Here is a 17,389-nt window from a genome sequence, read left to right on the forward strand (position 1 = left end):
AGTCCACAAACGTCGCTTCCCCAGTTCACCACTCTCTACTGCGTTGCTGGGTGGCTGGTACCTTCCTGCAACAGCCTGAACTTCTGGGAGGACGAGGAGGACAAATCTGTTATTTTCTCGTGGTTCTGGAGGCTTGGGGGAGCGGGGGAGCCCGAGCAGAGGGTACAGACGCGAACAGCTTGGGCTGTGGCACACCACCGCTTAATTCCTGGCAGTGCTTGACTTTCCCAGCTTTGTGGGGCGCGCGAGGGCAGGTTTTACCTCCACTTGGCAGCAGCCAGCGGCCGGTTGGTTGCAGGAGGCCTCTGGCAGCCAGCGGGGGAGAGCTTGCGCTTTTATTCCCCGGAGGGAAAAATCACCCAGCGACACCCGGCCCCCCTCCCCAGCTCTGCTTGGCGAAGGGAGCTGCCTCACCTCCATGCCTGTCCCAGCTTTTGGCCACAGCTCGGTGCAGAAGACACTGGCAGGGAAGGGAAAGCCATCTTGGTGTGTGCATGCGTGCATGTGTGTCTCAGCACTGACGTTCGTGGGCTCTGGGCACTGCTGCATGGTGGATGGCTCCTCTCTCTCCCTCTCGGCCTGCTTGCCTGCCTGCAGAAAACTAATGAATCATTTCTAGCTGAATCCAGGCAGCGCCGGCACACCAATGCCCTCTCTCCGCCCTCCCTCCCCGCCCTCCGCCCTCCCCTCCCTCCCTCCCTCCCTCCCTCGGCCCCCAGTTTGTAATCTGACACAGTAGACTGCAGTCTCCGCGCTGAGCCTCCCAGTCTTGGCACTGCTGCTTCCAAGGTAGGCTGAGATTTATTTTTTTCTCCTAAAAATAGCTTCCCGTTTCCCTTCGCCCCTCCGCCCGCACCCTGAGCTGCAGCAGCGTCGACCGCGGGGCGACAGCCGGAAACTCTTGGCCCGGACAAAGTTTATTTTCCAGCCATTCGAGGATGCCCTTCAGCCCGGGGTCCAGGCAGCCGCCCGGGTGGCGAGGCTGCCATGGACGCTGGGTGCCGGAGCGCCGCGGCGGGGAGAGGGGGCCTTTCCAGACGATTCCTCCCTCCCGCGGGTGTGGGGCTCTGCTGCTCGGCCCGCGCGAATCCGTTTCTCGCAGGGCAGGGCTGGTGGGTCTCTGGCAGCATGGGGCTCCCTCGTCCCCTCCCGCCCCCCACCCCGGCAGAAAAGCCCCTCTGGGCGAAGTTTGACATCACACCAGGAAATGCCTTTCTAGCCCCCAGGAGTGTGAGGATGGGCTGTTTCACATCGCAGCCTCTCTGGGGCTTCGGAAGTGGTCCTCTTGGGGGTCTGGCTGGAGCAGGCACAGGGGATGTGGGCCAACAAATGAAAAACAAAAGAGTTGGTTGTATCACCCACAGCTGGGCTCGGGTTGAGAACGCAGTGAGCGAGGACCCAGCAGGCTGAGAATCTGTCAATTCACGTCCCATAGACTGACTTGAATAATTTGTTTGTCAAAACAGATGTTCCTGGCAGAATGTGTGTGTGCGTGTGTGTGGGTGGGTGTGCCCATGGCAGGCTGTTCGCTGGGGCAGGCCGTCCCCCTGGCAGTCGTGGTGCGTGTTTACAGGACAACCTGCCTGGAGGGAAGTCGGCTTTGGGAGGCCCGTGGGGGTGGGAGTGCGACTGTCCTGAGGTGGAGTCCTCTGTGGGGGCTGGTTCGCCCCTGTCCCCAGGGAGCCCACACGAATGTGGGCTGAGGCTGGGTGGACACAGCTCGCCACCAGGTCCTGGGCCCCAGGGAGCAGCCCTGCTGGGGGCTCCTGCAGGGACAGCGGACAGAAGTCCAGATCCTTCGGCTGGATCTGCATTCTCGCAGGCTCTTGGGGCAGTGGGGTGAGCAAGGAGAGAAGGGCCCTGGGGAAAGGGGTCCCCATCACCTTTGCCTGCAATACCTCCTTTCACTAGAGAGACCCCACATCATGAAGGAACAGAAAATCTCCCAGAGGGGACAGGCCGGGCAAGAGGACAGAGTGAGCTGGCTCTGAAAATGGAAGGTGGGTGGAGGGGGGAGGCTGTCCCGGCCCGCGAGCCTCTGTGTGTGTGGGGCGTGGATAGCCTCTCCTCCTGTCCAGTTTCTGAGCCAGGAGTGAATGAGGCTGGGGGAGGGAGGCACTTCAAGTTCACCCTGTTTGCAAGGTGATCACTGGTGTGGGGTGGGGGTCCTCTGGAAACACCCGCCCCTGCACCCCAGGATCTCTGGGCCCTGTGCTCTCTCCCAGCCCTGCTGCTGGAACCCCCTGGCTTTTCCTCCGTCCCAGTCCTGGCTGCTGCCTGACATTTGGGGTTTGGTACCTTGGAGTGTGGTGTGGGCTCCTATGAATTCGAGCCTCGGGGTGGGATGGTCGGGTACCACCCAGGCTCGTGGCTCTGGCCTGGGGCTGTGATGTGGGAGGAAGGCAGGCAGCCGGGCCCATCTGCAGCGTGGGGGGATCGGGCCGTGCCCCAGGGTCGAGGGTGGCTCGGCTGGCCATATGGCACTGTACCCAGGACGCGGAGCAAAGCTTTTTGAGGTTATTTCGGGGAAGTGGCTGACAGCTGATATTTTCCACCCTCCCCTTCTGAGAAGATGACAAACTGGGTCAGGGAAAGGTTGGCGTTGTCCGCGTGCCAAGGGCGGGGGGCAGGGGAGATGCTGGACTGTCCGGGCTGCCACTCGCCCCCCACCCCAGGGAGAGTTCTGTGTCTGGTTTCCCCGGGCCAGCCCACAAAGGCCGGGACCCAGCCACACCCAGACCCCAGGCCTGGGTAGTAGAGCTTCCCCAGGTGAGGCCATGCGCAGGCTGGGCTGGGAACTAGTAATTAAAAAAAAAAAGGCAGCGAACCGATTCAGCTGATTCTCTGCACCGCGATTTCCCGTCTCATTTATTTTGCTCCGCGTAAGGTTGGCATTTGGGGGAGAAGAGCACGTGCTTCAAGGGCAGGAGAAGAGGGACAGGGCAGGATCCGTCTTTCCCGAGCTTACTTTCAAATCCTCCCTCCTCTGTGTTCTTGGAAGGAAGCCTGAAGTTTCCGTTTTAATTCCCCAGTGCTGGTGAGCGTGCGTGTCGCGGCAGGACGGTGGGAGCCGTCTGCGGCGAGCAGGGCCGGGGAGGGTTTGCACCTGTCCGTTTCTGGGTGCCGGTGCTGCTGGTCCAGGGGCCCTGCTTTGAGAACCGCTGGGCCAGGGCGTGACCCCAAGGCGGTTAACCATCTGTGGGAAGCTCCTCTGCACTCTTGTCTTCGGCTGCAGGTATAAAGGAGGGGGGACTCGAGCCAGGCGCTTCCCTCTTGGGCGGGCGGGTCCAGGCTCGTAAATGTCGCAAGGAGGAGAGGGTGCTCCTTCGCTGCTGGGGGTGGAGGAGCTGGAGGACGTCCCCGCTGGATTGCTCAGCCTTGTCCATGTGACTGGAAGGCTGGGATCGGGTGGTTCTGGGAACTTGGTGAAGGACGCACCTGCCGCACCTGTCCGATGTGGATGCGCTGGAGTGGCTGACGCCAACTTAATGGAAAACTCCGCTCTTCACTTCTCTTGTTCCCTTTGAGTTAGATCGTATGTCCTATGAATGGCGTTTGCAAGAGCATCAGCCTGTCTTGTTGATGTTGGTGCCGCCTCCTTCGGTACAAAGGGTTGGATTAATCCCCCTCCTCAGCCCCTAACATGCTGTCATCACTGGTTCCTTTCCCCCGGTCTCCCGTGCCTCTCTCTGTCCTGCCCTCCCACCCCCGTCCCCACCCCCTTTGCCTTCTCCATCACGGGCAGGCTGTTCAGCGTGTTTGACGGCACCGCGGGCTTGCGTCCACGTGAAGCATCAGCGCCGCTGCATTTGCAGGTGTTCTCTGACCCCAAACCCCACTGCGCTCTAGACCTCGTTCTGCCTCCCGCTTCTCTCAGGCAGCTCTGTCCCTTTACGGCCCATCTGTGCTGCGTGTACTTCTGGCTGGTTACGTCTGACTGCTGGGTGCTGCTCCGTGGCGTTCACGGACCGCGCTTTCCTTGCCGGTTCCCCGGGGAGGGCGGCAGGGGGGCTCCAGAGCCCTGCGGTGCAGACGGTGCCGCCGCAGAGCCCTCGCGCGCGCGCGCCTCGCGAGCCAGTGTGAGGCTTGCTCTGGGCGCGCCTCAGAAGCGGACGCTGGGGCGGAGGGGGCGTGTCGCCGTCATCTCAGCAAGCCCCTCCAGCTTGCTCTGCAGAGCAGCTCTTCTCTCCCCGTGTTCTTGCCAACACTTAGCATCGTCCGGGTTTCTAACGTTTGCTACGATTTTTTTCTAGCCCTTGTAGATTCAGTTCTCCCTGAAGATGGTTGGGGGCGGGCTTTCAGAGATGCCGCAGTTCCAAACTAGCACCCGAGGGCAGCAGCGTGGGGGTGGGCAGGCTTCCGGGTGACCGGGCTGCGTCTCCTCAGAGCCACCTCTGAGGTCTCGGCAGAGGCTGCCCCGTGTCCCAGGGCCCTGCGGGTGAGAGGTCTTCCCCTTGGAGAGCCAGAAGTGGTTCTGGGAGCATCTGGGAGGGCTGTTTGACCTGCCTCACAGCGACAGAGAGTCTCAAATTAACCCTTGACCTTTGAGGCTACATTTTCAGTCTCCAAGATCTGCTGAGAAGACCTGAAGAAGCAATCATTCCTCAGGCACCTTTAGACCTGTGCACTGTGACTGGACCCCCAGCTCATTGTGCCCATCTTTCCTTTTCAGAAACCTATACTTTGGAACAGGGCATTCATGTCGTACTAAGGTTTGCTGGGCTATAGGATTCATGTGTTAAGTGGATACCTTAAAACTAACCATTTACTCTTGTCTTGACATTTCTTGGTTTTTCACTGGCCCAGGAGCCTCATGAAATGGGAGACGCTGGGGCTCCTCTGGCCTTCTGAGAGGCCGCATGACCTCTTCTTTTTTTAAATGAAGTAGAGTTGTGTTGTGTTAATTCCTGGTGTACAGCATAGTGGTTGAGTTATACAGATACACATATATGTTCCTTTTCAGATTCTTTTTCATTATAGACTATTACAAGATATCGAATACAGTTCCCTGTGCTCGACAGTAGGACCTTGTTGTTTATTTTATATATAGTAGTGTGTGTCTGCAAATCCCAAACTCCCCACCCCCTCTCCCCTCTGGTAATCAAAAGTTTGTTTTCTGTGTCTGTGAGTCTCTCTGTTTTGTAAATAAGTTCATTTGTGCTTTTTTTTGGTAAAGATTCCACATATAAGTGATGTCATACGGTATTTTTCTTTCTCTGTCTGATTTACTCCTCTTAGTATAACAATCTCCAGGTCCATCCATGTTGCTGCAAAAGACATTATTTTATTCTTTTTTTATGGCTGAGTAGTATTCCACCATATATATATGCCACAATGTCTTTATCCAGTCATCTGTCGATGGACATTTAGGTTGTTTCCATGTCTTGGCTGTTGTAAATAGTGCTGCTCTGATCATTGGGGTGTATGTATCTTTTTGAATTAGTTCCCTCCAGATATATACCCAGGAGTGGGATTGCTGGATCAGAAGGTAAGTCTATTTTCAGTTTTTTAAGGAATCTCCATAGTGTTTCCATAATGGCTGGGCCAAACTACATTCCCACCAATAGTGTAAGAAGCTTCAGATAACCTATTTTTTTTTAGTGGAGGTACTGGGATTGAACCCCCAGACTCTGTACATGCTAAGCATGCGCTTTGCCACTGAGCTGTGCCTACCCTACAGACAACCTCTTCTTAATGTTCAGCTGCATGGGAAAGCGGTGTCATGACTTCCCGGGCCTTGGGGCTCGGCAGGAACACAAACCTGTGAGGTGGTGGGGTCTGTGGCAATTGAGAGACGTGTGAAGAAACGGGGAGCAGGGTGGCCTAAGGCTATTCATCTAAAATTATCTTATTTGCTGAGGTTTCTATTGTATGTTTTTCTACACAAGCAAACACTTTGCACAAAATAGATGGTCAGTGAATACATTTTTTTGAAAGAACAAATAAAGGAAATGAAATGACCAACGTGATGCCCCGGGGTGGGGAGGCACCTTCCCTTCCTCCCTTCTCCCCTCCCCTCCCCTCGGTCTGATCACTTGCCTGAGCATTGCTTTTCTCATCCCCTTCACCGCCATACGTGTGAGTGTCTGTTTCCATGACGGTTCTCCCCTCTAATTAAGCTCCTGGAAGGCAGCGATGGGGATCGATTTCATCTCTGTATGCGGAGTGATGAAGGTGGTTCATTCACTTAGTCATTCAACAAACATATGAGCACCTGTTAAATGTTAAGTAGCATTTTAGGTGCTGGGCACAGAGCGGCCAGCAAGATGGCTGAAGTCCCTGCTCTTACAGAGATGACATTTGTGTATGTGTGTATGTGTGGGTGTGTGTCTGACAATAAGCAAGTGGATAAATAACATAAACAAATGGAGGTAGTGCCATATGGAGGATTACAACAGCCTGACGTGAGAGACTGTGACTGGTGATCCAGGAAGGCCTCCCAGAGGAGGTGATGTGTATGCTCCGCCATGAATGATGAGAAGGATCCAGCTACACAGATACCAGTGCAAAGACCCTGAGTATTTGGAGGAGGAAGGATGGCATCATTCCTCCTAGATGGCCGTGAGGGAGGTGCTGACAGTCTGTTTTTGGAGCAGGTGGGGTGACAAAGGTCTGGAGTCCCCAAGATTTTGCCCATGGACACTCAGTGTGAGATCCTAAGAGTGTCTGGAAACCAGTGGGTGGGTGTACCCTGCCAGTTGCATCCTCGGGGAACCAACGGTGGGAGTAGGGGGTCCCGTTGTCCAGGAACAAAGGTTCCCCTCCCCCCTTCCTCCTGTCCCCACCCTGCTCTACCCTCCACTCTGTGCTGCGACAAAGGAAACCTGATTGTCCTGCTTTTGGAAAAGGAGCCTCTGAGGAGGGGGGCTCATGGATGCTGCCCTATCCAGCAGAGCTGGTGATGGGGCTCTTGCTGCCAAGACCTGGCTGGAAGGCTGGAAGGACAGTGCTGAGAACTGGCGGCAGAGTGGCTCTCCGTCAGGATGTTACTGGTGGCTATTGGTAACTTTGTGTCTAAGACAGAAATACTCACCATCAGAGAGCTACTTCGTTACCTCGGATGAGGGAGGTCGATGGAAAATATGGAGATGGGTTTGCTTGCATGTTTCTGGTATTCCCTCCTAACCCCTGCCCCTGTAGGAGGAGCCCCAGAGGATCAGGAAATCATGTTTGGGCTGTGAGTCCCACGTCTTTAAAGAGCTCAGATTTTAGGGACGGAGCTGGGCCCTGCTCCTGGGGTGGCGATGCTGGTGAACTCAGAGCCCAGGGCGTGGGCAGGTGGAAGGGGTGCCCTGGCTGACATCAGACCCACGCACGCTGGCTCCGCCCCAGCTCACAGAGTGGGGTCTGCATCCTGAACCTGCTTTTCTTTTTATGACATCCTTTGATTTTTATTGTGAAAGTAATGACTGTTCACTGTGGGAAAGTTAGAAAGTATTAAACAAAAAAAGCATGAAGATGAAAATTTACTACTCATAATTCTGTCACCCAGACACATGCTTTAAATTATTATGTTTAATGCAAATATTATTAATGATCCAGAAGTTTCTTATATATAGTATTTTTTTCTTTTCTTTTTTTTAATTGATGTATAGTCAGTTTACAATGTTCTGTCAATTTCTGGTGCGCAGCATCATGTTTCAGTCATGCATATACATACATATGTTCCATTTCACACTCTGTTTCATTACAGGTTACCACGTCACCACAAGATATTGAATATAGTTCCCTGTGCTGTACAGTAGGAATTTGTTGTTTATCTTTTTTATATATAGTACTTGGTATCTGCAAATCTCAAACTCCCAATTTGTCCCTTCCCACCTCCTTTCCCCCTTGGTAACCGTAAGTTTGTTTTCTGTGTCTGTGAGTCTGTTTCTGCTTTCTACAAGAATTTTCATGGAGTTAACTATTTTGAATTATGTTTAAAAAGTTTTTATATGATAATGCTGGGATTTTTCCATGGTGTGAAAAACTCTGCAAAAACATCCTTTAGGGTGGCTGCACATTACTTCTGCAGGGCGGTCCCCACCTACTTGCCCTCCATGACCACTCAGGCTTCCGTTTTTCCTCATTATTCCCAATAATGGGCCACCATACCTGCTCTGCTTGCTGTCTTTCTGGGCAGCACACAGGGCTGGCCGTTCGGAGGGCTGTGGGGTGGGTTTTACAGCAGGGTTCCCCATGGCACAGCAGGGCATAGGAGTGGCAGATTACAACATGGTGACAACTGGCCTTATCTTCTCTCTAAAAACCCCCACTTCCTTTGGAATCCTCTGGACATCAAAGTGAATAGTGCCACCTGCCACCCAGACACCCCAGCTTGAGGTCTGGGGTCTCTTTGGACTTCCCCTGGCCCACTTCCATCCAAAGAGCCATGCAAGTCTGTTCAATATGCTTGAATGTGGTTGTGGCCAAATCCCCTGTGCTGGCAGGTGGCAGACACATAGTAGGTGCTTGGCAAAGAAACTGGTGCACGTGACACATAGTAGGTGCACACTTATGATAAACTGGTACACCTGACACATAGTAGGTGCTCAGTAACGGTGAACTGGTGTGCCAGACATGCTCCAGGATGAGCTGGTTGCCCTGGACTCTGGACAGTCCCCAAGCCCACCAGCCCTGGGTGGGGTCTTTTGTCTTCAGTTCTGGACCATTTTTTCAGGCTGAGAAATAAGGGAGCACGTGTGAACAGCTCTTGAAGCTGTAATGCAGTCCTACAACGTGCTGCTGGCCGGGCGTCACTGCGCATCCTTGCTTTTCTCTGGACACCACTGACACTAGACGAGATGGGCACTGCTGCTAGCTCAGACCCATTTTACAGACAGGACAATCACCTACGAGAAATGAAGTGACTCTTCCAAGGTCACACAGATGGCGAGGGACAGGCCAGGTTCCAAACGTGGGCTGGCCAAGCTTGGAAGCCGGTGTATACCCACTGTGTGCGGCACTGCCCTGGTGGACAGGTGGGAGATGTGCTCGGGAGACTGAGGAAGAGTGAACGGGCCAGCCTCAGTGGGGGGAAGAGAAGGGGCATGGCGGTGATGGAGATGGGGAGGAAACAGGACCGCATCACGCAGTGGCCATCGGAAGGACCTCAGTTTAGTTCTAAGTTAGAGTAAAAGCAATCGGCAGGTTCCAAGGGGAGTGGCATTATCTACCTGTTTTAACAAGGATGCTCTGGCTGCTGTGTGGAGGGCGGAATGTGGGGCAGAGATGGACTCAGGAGGCCAGGAGGGATGCAGAGATGAGACACGGGGGTCTCAGCTCAGGCCAGGGGTGTAGCCATGGCCACAGTGAGAAGAGGTCAGATTCGGGACATCAAGGGACAGAGAAGGAATAAATCAGCAGGAACAAGTCTAGGGTACAACTGTACTGAGTATGGGAAGAAGGACTGCTTAGCTGAGGAGGGAGGAGGAGGGAGGGAGGAGGGACCATGTAGATTTACATGTCTCTGATTCAGCAGTGGTTCTCAGACCTGTTAAAAAATACTGATGCTTACAGATGAACTAAATTGGTAGACCCATACAATGGAATACTATTCAGCTGTAAAAAAAGGAGCGAAGTTCTGACGCAGCCTACACTGTGGATGAAACTTGAGAACACGATGTTAAGTCTAAGGAGACAGACACAGAGGACCCCTGATTCCAGTGGTAAGAAGCATCCAGGACAGACAAATCCATAGACAGGGAGTGGACTGGTGTTGCCCAGGGCTGGAGGACTGGGGGGACTGGGAAATGATCAAGGGCACAGGGTTTCTTTCTGAGGGGATGAAAATGTTCTAAAATTAACATTCTTTTATTTGACTTTTTTTTATTGAATGAAAGATTCTTTAAATTCTATAGTGCTTTATAATTCTCAAAAGTTTCACACACACGATTTCACATAATCCCATAATAACCCTTGTGTTTTAATCCCCTACTCCTAGCTTGCCCCTCCCCCTCCCCTCTCCCCATGATCATGGCTAGTTTGTTCTGTCTGTGAGTCTGCTTCTTTCTTGTTTTATTCACTAGTCTGTTGTATTTTTCAGATTCCACATATATGTGATGTCATACAGTATTTGTCTTTCTCTGTCTGACTTAGTTCACTTAGCACAGTGCCCTCCAAGTCCATCCATGTTGTTGCAAATGGCATTATTTCACTCTTTTTTATGGCTGAGTAGTATTCCATTGTGTGTATATACCACATCTTCTTCATCCTTTCGCTTGTTGATGGACTTAGGTTTCTTCCATACCTTGGCAATTGTAAATAACTCTGCTATGAAAATTGGGGTGCATGTATCTTTTCTAATTAGCATTTTTTATGTCTTTTTTGTGTGTGTGTGTGTGTGTATATATAAATCCAGGAGTGGAATTGCTGGGTCATAGGGTAGTTCTATTTTTAGTTTTTTTGAGAAAATGTTCTCAAACTGGTGAAAATGTCCTAAAATTGACTGTGTTGATGACTGCATGTATCTTGGAATATACTAAAAGCCATCGAACTGTGCACTTTAATGGGGTGAGTTGGATGATATGTGAATTTTATCTCAATAAATCTGTTTTAAAAATACTGATGCCCGTGTGCCATCCCAAAGCACCTGCTCTCAGAAGCTGGAGTGAGCCCTGAATGCAGGTTCTTCTCAAAAACTGGGGACTGTGTGGGTGCCTTGGGGCTCCAGAGATGGTATGTTCCGTTCTGGTTCTCTGCGCAGTTTTCTTGTAGGAAACCTGCTTCTTCCTCTCTGCTGGAGGGAGGAGTGGGCTCCCTTTGTCCTCTCTGTCTTCCTCTGGCCTCTCTCAAGGTGGTCACCTTTCGGAAGACCCATGAACCCTTCCCTTGGGTGTCTCCTCCCTCCCATGCCCCCGCCCATCCTGGCATCCCTTGGGGGGGCGAGGCCCTGGAGGTGTGCAGATAGTGGGCGCAGGGTCGGAGATGTGGGCGAGGCGAGCGCAGTGATGTGGGCAGTGTCTGACACCCACCGGATCTGCGGTACTCTGAGGTTGCTTTCCTGTCTGTAACTCAGCTTGTTTTAGCTCTGCTTTTTTCTTGAGAGCAGGAAAGTTAATCTTGTTGCTGGAGGATAACTTTAGTTGTTTCGTCTTTTCTCTATCAATTCAGGATTTCACAGTTAATTTCTATTCCAGGAGGGTACAGCTGGCCGGGGTCAGCTCTGCCATCAGAGGCAAAGTAGAGTCTAAGCAGAACTGGTCCAGAATATGCCTTCCCCCTCCCCTGGGCTGCAGGACGTCTGGGGACAAGGTCTCTATTACTGTGTCAGATTATGGTCCTGCCGCATTGGGGGCTATTTGTTGTTTGCTGAATAATTCCATTATTGATGAGTAATAAATACTCCATCATTGATTAATAGTTCTGTTAATGATTAGTCTGTTTGGAGTCCCATCATAACAGCAGTACTAATAATAACAGAAGCTATCATCCTCCATGTCTGCCACCTAAGGGGCAAAGATCAGGGAGGTGAAGTCACTTGGCCATACTCATGTGGCCAGTGAATGGTGCAGTCAAGGTTAACTGTGGACACTTAAGGAAGACTGCACATCCCTAACCACCATGCCACACTGCCACTGAGGAACGTGCAGACCCGTCCCTGTATTTCCTTCTCTTTCTATGGCACCTGCAAGAGAAGTTAGTTCCACAAATGGGGCAGTGAAATGACCTTCAGTGGGTGGCATTGGGCATGGTTAGAGGGCAGAGTCTTGAGCCACACTGGCTAGTTTTGATCTTGGCTCTGTGATTTCCTGGCTGTGTGACCATGGGTATGTTTCTTAACCTCTCTGTGCCTCATTTTCTCATCTGTAGAATGGGAGAACAACGGTATGTATCTCCTCCTCAAAGGATTGCTATAATATAGGAAAAGTACTAAGTACAGAGTTAGCACCCAGTAAATGTTAACTCTTACCATCATTCTCATTCAGATGGGAAGACTGCAGATGGGCGTTCTGATGATTAAATGAGTTGAGTGATGTGAAACATTTAGAACAGGGCCTCGCGTGTAGTGAGGGTTCAATAAATTCTAGCTAGCATCATCCCTGCTATTGCTCTTGGACTCCAAACAGGCCAGGCAGGAAAGTGACAGCAGAATTAGTAGGATGATATCAATGGGACAGGATCCCATCTGATGGATTAATGGGGACCTGCTCCCCACCCCACTGCCCCGAGTCGGGGGTAGTCTCCGTAAGCTTTGCTTCTGCCGCACGAACTGGTGGCAGATCTGACCCCCTGCACAGCCCCGTCCATCACGCGTAGTAAAATGTCACATTTCCCTTGCTCTCGACGACTGGAAAGTTCAAGCAGCAGCGCTACCTCTTTGTGACGGGTCCTCTGCGGAAGTAACCACGTGGAGACGAGGCTGGACGCACGTGCGGCTGCTTGCTGACTCCGAGGAGCGGCTCCTTTAAAGCCCGGCGCGGGCTCAGCGCAGGCGCACTCGGTGTCTCCGGCCCGCGGCTCCTCCCTCCGACCAAGTCTCGCGGTGTCCAGCGGCCCACGCTCTCTGGTGAGAGTTCCAGTCGGTTCCCCGGAAGCAGTTTCCTGGTGACTGGAACGCGACTTCCTCCCGCCGCCTCCGAGAGGAGGCCGCCTTCCTGACGGGCCTGCGCTAGAGACCGGAGACGGGTCCGGGGGCTGAGGCCGGAGGTGTCGGCGGGCCTGGCGGACCCCGCGCGCAGTCCAGAAGCGCAGGCCGAGGCCCTGAGCCGCTGTGGCCGCACGAGTGTCCAGCGTGAGCCCCAGGGGCCGTGACCCCACCCTGGGGGCGGCTGACGCCCCGGGCCAGCCCGTGTGGGAGGGGGTGCCCGCCCTTGGCGTGGCGTGTCCCAGTGAAGGCCCCCTCGACGGCCCGGGCTCCGGCCTGCAGGCCAGAAGGTGGACCTGAGGGAGGCGTTGTCGCCCGCGGTCGCTCACTTCTTCTCTGCCGGACACGGTTCTAGCACCGGGGACGCGCCTAGAAACAAGATAGACGCAGTCCCTGTCCTCGTTCGGAGACGAACAAACCGGGGAGAATTGGGCACAGCGGTAAGTGATGTTCGTGAGTAATTTAACATACGGTAACGGGGGAGGCCGTGCAATCAAGGGGAGGACTGTCAGGAGGCCACTTTTGAGCCTCCAGCTCTAAATAGCCCCACCTGTGAGAGTGAGCGAGGCGTTCCTGTTAAGGAAAACAGACCGCGAGGCTGAAATAGGCTCAGAGTGGTGATTGAGGAGCAGGGAGAGGGCAGGTGTGGCTAGTACGTCTTAAGTGAAGGGGAAGACAAGCGGGCACTAAATAGATCACTAGGCCCCAGTAAAGAGCTTGGGTTGTATTCTGAGAACCATAGAAAGCCGTTGAAAGGTTATGAAAAGAATTAAAAACAATTAAAACACTTTTATATAAATGAATATGGAATACAGTGGAGGTACGTCTGCCTCAAGGAGAAAAAAAAAAGAATGGTAGTGAAATATTTACCTAAAGGCTAGGAACTTCCTCCTGAGGCGGTTCCTGGGATTCGCTGAGTTTCTGTGATGTGTGAGGAACTCTGCTAGTTACTGAGATGGCGAGGATTCAAGGAGACACATGCTCTTGCTTTCAGGGAGCTGAGAAACTGGGAATAGCTCCCGTTATGGATTGGGCATCGGTTACATGCCAAGTACTGTGTGAGGTAACGGAGGTGTTTTGTCTCATTTCACCCTTAGAGCAACATTAGGAGATAGGTATTTTAGCGTGCTTTAGGAAGGCAAAGAGTGTTCAGAGAGCCAAGTTAAGTGACTTGTGCAAAAATCACTCAGCTAGCTTGTGAAACAGAACCAGGTTTCAAAGCCAGGTTTTCAAAACTTCAAAATCTAGTCTTTCCACTACACTGACTTTTTTTCTAGATTAAAATAAATTCAAAGTTGAGGCATGTAGACAAAATCTGTAGGACAAATAATTGTTGTCAGTTATGGGAAGAAGGAGGTTATCGTCCGAATCTAGGTGATACTTAAGAGAGAAGAGTGGACAGCCTGCAGACTTGAATACTGCACCCCTGTACGTTGGGGTTAAGAAATGTTTGCTAAGGCCCAAGGATGCAGTTTGCCAGACTTGGAAGGAGTCATCTTGTGTTTTAGTTTCTCCCCAGATGTTATACAGGCTGCAAATATAAACAGCTTTAAAAACGTGGGAAAAAAAAAATCAGGCTTGATGTAGGGGACTCCCCAGCTCTGATCTGTCTCAGGAGCCAGGAGCGAAAGTGCGGATTGATTGCACTGGTCCTTTGAAGTTTGTTTTGACTTTCGTCTCCTGGGCAGTGTAGCCTAGATTTTTTTATGGACGCTTCTGTGGTTTATTTATTTTTCCTTTCTTATGAGCGGAGCTGCCTACACTGTGTGTGGGGAGAGCCAGCCGGTGGGGGAGGGAGAGATGTGTGCACGGAGTGCCCGTCCGCGTGGTCCTGCCTGGTCGATGAGCTGGGATGGGGCTGGCCTGGGCCTCCCTTTGTTTGGCTTCTGCTCGCTTGTGGCCTCGGGGTAGATGTGGTGGTTGGAGCCCTGCCCCGCTGTCTGGGGGCCAGGACATCTCTGCAGCCTAGGGGAGCTGGAAGCTCTCTCCTTCTGTCCTGTGCAGCCTGCTCCAGGCGTGTAGAAGAAAGCGGGGGAGAAACAGTGGGAAGACACAGAGTAGGTAACATGGCAGAGACCTATTGTCGACGTTCCATCCACGAGGAGCACGTGGGAAACGGGGATGCGCACGCGGGTTAGTGGGTGCACCTGGCTGACGGGACAGCTGTGTCCCCTCCCGGCCACCTCCACCCCCAGCATGATTCTGTGGCTCACAGTCTTGGGGAGAAAATGGGGGGAACAGAACCCCTTTCTCCCCAAAAGTAAATGCACATCAGAAAGCAGACTAGCTGCCCCAGGAACCCGGGGGTCTGGTCTTTGTTTTATCATGAAGGGCCACGAGGCTACTCACTGGTCACTTCACCGCCCACGCTTCCAAAGTGGGGATAGTCATCTCACACCAGTGTTTCACAAACTTGGGTCACGCAGGCGTCCTCTCCCGACCCCGTGCACGTGAGTGTGAGCGGTGACGCCCCTTTGCCTCCTCCTTTATTCCTGGAGCCCGGCGGACGCCCCTCCTCTCTGTCCTCTGTAACACAGCTTCGTGATTTCTTTTGCCCCAGTTGTTGGAGCCTGTGCTGTTGCTGACTTAATATCTGTTTTCAATGGACTCATTTTCCTTTTTAAAGACATTTATAGAGGCTAACAATAAACAGATACAATTGTATGTGATTACCATAAATGAAATCCTTATAGCATCTCAGATGAAGCAAGCCTCAAAATGAAAATAGTGTGGGAAGAGAAGTCTAACCATTCCTGGGCATCTGCTCCTGCCTGCCTGGGCTCGGCTTCTGAGACCTGCCCTCTTGATGAAAAGGGACGCTGGTGCGTGAGCATTAGGAAGGGGTTAAAGACATTCTAGCCCCTGATTGAGACTTCCTCCGGGAGGAGCTCCTGGAAGAGAACAGGTGATGAATTGATGTTACTTGATGCCACTGCTGAATAATAATAATATAATAATAATAATAATAATAATAATAATAATAATAATAAAAATAATAAAACTGTAACAGCTGACAATGGCATTCAGCTCTCACTGCATGCCAAGCACTAAGGTTTTAGCTCATTACATCTTCACAGCAGCCCTCTAAGGGAAGTGTAGGGGGCTGAGCATACCCCCAAAACGGGCATCCACGTCCTAATTCCTGGGACTGTGACAATTGCCTTATATGGCAAAAGGTGCGATTAAGTTCAGCGTCTAAGAGGAGGGGTTCATGGTCCTGGATCATCCGGGGGGCCCTGAATGCCTGCTGGTCCGGCTGTGGCCTCTGTCTTGTGCTGAGGAGCGACCTGTGGCCTGGGCTGTGATTTCTCTTGTTGCTTCTAGATCTTTCTCTCCCTTCTACATCCTCGCCTCTCTCTGCATTTCCTACACTGTTCTATTACGGGGTACTATTTTATTTTTCTTTCTTCTCCCCTAGGAATCTCCATTTTAACACCCCCTCCCCCAAATACTCCACCCATTAAGAGTTGTTGAGTCTTATCCAAAACGTGGAAAGTCAGCTTGAGCCCAGAGCAGGTGGCAGCTTGTGGGGGAAGCTAATCAGGGTTAGGAGGGGTCAGCCCAGTCATGTGACAGCTAATGCCTCTCAGATCCTGATTACTGATGACCGGAGATCTGACCCGGCGCCCTGCCTAGAGCCAGGCCAGCAGACCCCAGGTGGGGGCTGGGCTGGGCTGGGGTCCATAATTCCCAAGGACTGCGTGGCCCGTGGCTCAGGGAGAAGACGCCGGATGGCAAAAGGCATGTCCACACTTTTAAAAAATGATCGTTTAAAAATACCCTTCCTGCCTGAATTCTAAAGGTGATTTCCAAACACTGATGGTAGGTTGTAATTTTCTTATTAAGGAATCAAGGATTCTTGGGCAGCCTGTGCAATAGGTGAAGGTGACCCCCACACGCACTGGGCGGTGAGGGGCACCTGTGTGACCATTAGTAGTGACAGCAAAAAGCAGAGGAAGTGGGCTGTAAGTGGTGAGCATCACATCCTGGGTTAACTGGCTGCCCTGGTGGTCCTGGGTCCGGCACTCTGGTGCCTGCTCCAGCTATTACAGGCTTCGAGGCAGTGATCCAGCCTGTGCCCACTGAGGTGGCCCACTAACCTGCAGCCTCGCTGAGAAGACCTTATTAATCATGAACCTCTCCAGGCGTCTGAAGCCCAGCGGCATTTACTGAAATGAGTGAATTGCTGGAAATCACAGTCTCGTGGTCTAGGCCTGGGGAAGAGGAGAAGAAATGGATGGTGTTGCTCTAACATAAGGAGACAGGTCCTCTTCTGAGCTTTTTGAGGTTTTAATCTTATTGAATTCCCACATCCCTGTTGTTATTTCTGGCTTAAGGATGGGCTTTATTGGGTGAGGGACCAGGAGCTTAAATAATGTGTCCACAGTCATGTAGTTTGCATCTGGGGGTGTCGGGGGTGGGGAGGAGATTCTGATTCCAGAGCCTTCTCTCTCAACCGATGTGCAGTGGTTCTTCTGGAAGAAATGAATAGCTGAAAAGAAATTTTTTGAATTAAGGGCATGTACACATACCCTTTGTCTGTCTGTGTCTGTCTGTCTCTCACTCACTCTCACTTTCTCACGCACTCACACACATCATTTCCACCTACTTTCTCCTCCAGCCCCTTGATAAATAAGTGATTATTTCTTTGTTGAGTTTGATGGAGGCAGTTTTGGAATTTACCGAAAACCATTTCCAAAGGATCAGCTGTTAAGTTAGACTTTTCTCCTCCCTGTAATACAAATAGTCAGTCGCATTCTTTTGTTACGAAGACCACTTGTTTGGTTAGCTGGAACTCTAGGCGTTTCCTGTACTGGATTT

At 52.0% G+C, this 17,389-nt stretch overlaps 1 protein-coding gene across 2 annotated transcripts in view; it reads left to right on the top strand.

The window, feature by feature from the left end:
- The first annotated feature begins 698 nt into the window (after positions 1-698).
- RIMBP2 (RIMS binding protein 2) overlaps positions 699-17,389 on the top strand; it is a 230,315-nt gene continuing 213,624 nt past the window's right edge. Inside the window, exon 1 of one of the 2 annotated variants that reach the window (XM_074356576.1) lies at positions 699-789. The gene's annotated coding sequence lies outside the window, so the exon portion shown is untranslated. The remainder of the gene's footprint in view (positions 790-17,389) is intronic. The other variant, XM_074356581.1, reaches the window with a different exon arrangement.

The sequence above is a fragment of the Camelus bactrianus genome, chromosome 32 (assembly GCF_048773025.1).
Source record: "Camelus bactrianus isolate YW-2024 breed Bactrian camel chromosome 32, ASM4877302v1, whole genome shotgun sequence".
NCBI classification, from domain to species: Eukaryota; Metazoa; Chordata; class Mammalia; order Artiodactyla; family Camelidae; genus Camelus; species Camelus bactrianus.